Here is a 4,661-nt window from a genome sequence, read left to right on the forward strand (position 1 = left end):
TTCACACAGATGTGTATATTTTTCTTAAAGGAGAAATAAAGTAGCTTTCAGTTTAACTTAATTTAGCATGTTCCTCAGGTTTTGAATTGTTCTTTTCCTTTTTTGGGGGGGATGTAGTACCCGAGGCCCCAGACCGCCCCACTATCTCCATGGCTACAGAGAGTTCTGTATACGTCACATGGATCCCAAGGGCCAATGGGGGCTCTCCTATCACGGCGTTCTGCGTGGAGTACCGGAGAGGCCGCAGTGCAGACTGGATCGTTGCTGCCGACAACATCTCCCCTCTCAAGCTGTCTGTTGAGGTCCGCAGCCTTGAGCCTGGTGAGGCCTGACAATGATACAACATCAAATGCAACCTCACGCCTCCAATTCTTCAGTTCACTGTCTGTTACCAAGAAAACGGATACATGCTTGATACATCTCCAAGCAAGCTACTGGGCCACTGCCAACACCGTCTGATTGTCAGAGTATTGTCCGTGTGTCCATCCATAGGCTCCACCTTCCGGTTCCGTGTCAAGGCTATGAACATGTTTGGGGCGAGTCCTCACAGCATCCCCTCCAAGCCCTACCAGGTGTCTCCTGGCAGCCCCCCCTTCTCTGACAGGCCCGTGGCCGGACCTCACATCTCCTCCACCGACGCGTCAGCGACACACAGATCATGCTGCGCTGGACTGTGAGTGGCCCCGCCACACACACTCTCACACCAACGCACACACCCCCCCCCCCCCCCCAACGCCCGCATATTAACATGTGCACGCACGAACATACACACGCATCACCATGCGGACACGCACTCATATACAAACGTGCATATTTGCGCATGTTATCCTCATGCACGCTCACGAGTCATCCAGCTGGAGGAATATCGTGATAACCCTCTTCCAGATGGACTGCTGCGGGGTTTGATGTAGAGGGGAGCTGCCTGCATCTCTGGTGGAGGAGACTTAATCAGGCCTGTAATGGGCCTGTAGCCAGCCTGATTAGAGCACTGTTCCAGCAAGAGATTAGGAGGCCCTGTCTTCATACTGTAGGTCTGGGCTGAGCCCACCGGAAAGCTATTTATACATTCTTATGAAGGCACTCTGAGGCATGTTCCTACCACAGATGGATACAGCTCCCCTCACTTGTATTTTATTGTACTGTAAGTTTTCCCTTTGTATGTGTTGGGGATCTCTGCTCAATGTTGTTGTTGTTACCAGGAATGGGAGCCAGCTTCTCAATACCAGTCTATTGTTGTCTTTTACCCAGTACACACCCTCCAGTAACAACAACACCCCCAATCCAAGGCTTCTATATCTACTATCGGCCCACAGACAGTGACAATGACAGTGACTACAAGCGGGATGTGGTTGATGGTGAGTTTCAGGAGTGTGTGTGTCTGTTTGTCTGTGTGTCTGTGTGTTTGTGTGTCTGTGTGTTTGTGTGTCTGTGTGTCTGTGTGTTTGTGTTTGCCAGCAGCCCCAGCTTGGTGTCTGGGTGGAAAGGCTGGAGGGAGGGGAGGGGCCCTCTTTGTAAAGGGGAGGGGCCAGGGTCATCTGGCTGTTTGATGTGTGGCAAGGGCTGTGCCTGGGCAATGAGGCAGCCCTCTGATGTGTTTTTAATAAATGGCTGCTTGCTAATGGCCCTGAACTGAAAGGTGAGCCTAGCCGTGTGGGGAGGGGAGGGGAGGAGGGGGAGGGGCTCAGGTTGCTACAAGGAATGTTGTACAGAGGAGTCTCCGCCCCCTCTCCCTTTCCTCCGCCCACCTCCTCCAACCTCTTAACCTTTGTCTCTCCCAGGGCGCCTGCCTGTCAGGAAGCCTCTCTCTCTCTCTCTCTCTCTCTCTCTCTCTCTCTCTCTCTCTCTCTCTCTCTCTCTCTCTCTCTCTCTCACACACACACACACACACACTCTCTCTCACACTCACTTTCTCACTCTCTCCCATGCCTGTGGCCTGTCAGTGTAACATGCCTGCCTGCCTGGTCTGTTGGCAGGTTCCTCCAGATAAGCCCTCTCATAGGCAGCTTTCAAGCTGCCCTCTTATCTGTGTTCAGATGTGTGTTTAGCAATTCTGTGTTTGAACACGACGCCAAGCGTGGGTTGGTGTTTATTTGTGTACGAAGAGGTCATGCTTTTCATGTTGATATAGATCAGCCATATTGAATAGGCCAAAGAGACAAACTGTCTCCCGGGTTCAGTAGCATTCAGCTGTTTAGATATACATTGTTGTTATACCAAAAGAACGATAAGAAATGACAACATGTTGTTGTTGATGTAGTTGTAGCGCACAGATTATTTAGGCCTAGTTTCTTTTAAAGGTTCTGTTCGTTTTTCCATGTAGACCCATGTACAATATGATAGCAGTGCACATGGGCTCAGCGGTGCTGTGTGTCCACATGGCTCCATAGTGTTTTTATGCACTCTGTGTGTGTGTATGTGTGTGTGTGTGCATGTGTGTACTGGGAATACTGGAGGCCGGCCAGAACAAACATAAAGCTGCCATATATGGAGCTTGTCTGGAGTAAAGCAACTGTCTGGGCCCTGGTGGGACGGCCTGAGAAAGGGAGGAGAGAGAGAGAGAGAGAGAGAGAGAGAGAGAGAGAGAGAGAGGAGAGAGAGAGAGGAGAGAGAGAGAGAAGGGGGAGAGAGAGAGAGAAGGGGGAGAGGGAATAAGGAAATACAAGAGTGGAAGACAGCATGAAAGAAAAACACACCCTAGAGCTTGAGCGTGAAATAAAGAGAGTGTGTGTTTGAGAGAGAAACATTGATGGCAGGATTCATGGAGAGAGGGAGCCAGGGGGGGTTACTGCTAGTCTGAATCATCATGAGCTTTGAAATGAAGCCCATTTTTTCACCTTTGCCCCTCTCTCTCTTCTTTCCTTTTTCTCTCCTTCCATCCTCACCTCTCTCTCTCTCCAGGTAACCAACAGTGGCATCTAATTGGGCATCTCCAGTCAGAAACCTCCTACGACATCAAGATGCAGTGTTTTAACGATGGGGGGGAGAGCGAATACAGCAATGTCATGATCTGTGAGACCAAAGGTACAGTTGAGCACACACACACAATGGACTGCAAAGGAAATGACTCACAGCATAGGCCAACAAACCTTTACTTTAGCTGAAGTCCAGGCTTGTTGCCATAAAGGCTGTAACTTTAATGACGGGTATGATAGCCATAATTACAGATAGCTACAGTATGTATGTCGTTTTTATTTTTTTGACATATAAGACACCAAACAATGGCTGGCATTGTTTTGTTCCCAACTCTGTTATTGTATGTTCGTGCTGTTTGATAAAAGGGTGCTCTTTACATCCTCTTCCCCCCTTCTCCACGATAGCACGCCAGCCCCCAGGGGTCCCCAGCCAGGCCCCCATCACCATGCCCCCCTACCCCCTGGACCCCCCCAGCGCCCGGGTGGCCTGCTCTACCTGATTGTAGGCTGCGTTCTGGGGGTGATGGTGCTCATCCTTTTGGTATTCATCGCCATGTGCCTGTGGAGGAATCGCCAGCAGAACAGCATGCACAGTACGTTTCTACAGACAGACCCAGGGGGCCGCCTCCGCTAACCATATGGAGAGCACACCCGTGCCTTTTGGCAAGGACGTCTCACTGGCTGGTTTCTCTCTCTAACCGTCTCTTTCCTGCGCTCTCTCTTTTTGGCTCTCCCTCTCCCCGTCTCTCTCACCGCTGCTGTTTTTCTCACTCGCACTTGCCCGCCTTCTGTTTCCCTCTCCCGTTCTCGCTCTCTTCTCCTTTCCCTCTGTTGCCCACCTCTCTTTCACACTCTCTTTTCTTTTCACTGTCCCCCTCTCTCGCTCTCTATCTCGACCTCTCTTTCTCTCGCCGTAGAATACGACCCCCCGGGCTACCTGTACCAGCCGGCAGAGATGAATGGCCACGTTCTGGAGTACACCACTCTGCCGGGCACCAGTCGCATCAACGGGGGCGTCCACGGGGGCTACGGGCACAATGGGCCCATGCTTCCCCAAGGCTGTCATCACCTCCACCACAAGCTGCCAAACGGCCCTTGGCACTGCTGAACGGCTCGGTGGGCATGTACCCGCCGGGCCACCCGCACAGCCACGATGGCACCCTCCCCCCGGAACACGATGGAGTACGAGCACTCACACCCTCACCACCATCATAATGTGAGTGGAGTTGTCTATCTCAAGCCTCACATGTGCAGCGCACACACTCAGACACGTACAGGACACACTATTTCCTCTGTCGACTTTAAAGTGGTGTTGGTTGTTGTTTTGTGTCAAGGGTGGAGGGATGTACACAGCGCTGGCCCAGACAGACTCGTCTGACTGCATGAGCTGCCAGAACTTCTGCAACAACAACAGGTGAGAAGACAGACAGGGCTTCATGGGTCGAGACTCTGTGAAGCCACACTTCACCAAAGATGTGTCCGGAACCCCCCTGGTGTCCGCCAGTCCTTCCCTGCCTCATTACACCCCTATTAGACCTCACAGTCCTCGACCCTACGCTCCACTCAGATTTGGGATGATAACCCAACACCCCCCCCCCCTCATCCTCTCATCTCCCCTCACATCCCCATTTCCCCTCCCGACAGGCCTGTTTATGTACTTAAATGTTTCCAACATCACAGTTTACTCTGCGTGCACCCAGCCAGTGAACCTAATGAGCCCTCTGTTTATTTACCTCTGAGTGGGCCAGG

The 4,661-nt window shown here is 51.8% G+C and overlaps 1 protein-coding gene across 1 annotated transcript in view; it reads left to right on the forward strand.

Moving 5' to 3' along the window:
• sidt2 (SID1 transmembrane family, member 2) overlaps positions 1-4,661 on the forward strand; it is a gene marked incomplete in the record, with an annotated part of 14,968 nt that overhangs the window by 3,471 nt on the left and 6,836 nt on the right.

This window comes from Osmerus mordax, chromosome 11 (assembly GCF_038355195.1).
Source record: "Osmerus mordax isolate fOsmMor3 chromosome 11, fOsmMor3.pri, whole genome shotgun sequence".
Lineage (NCBI taxonomy): Eukaryota > Metazoa > Chordata > Actinopteri > Osmeriformes > Osmeridae > Osmerus > Osmerus mordax.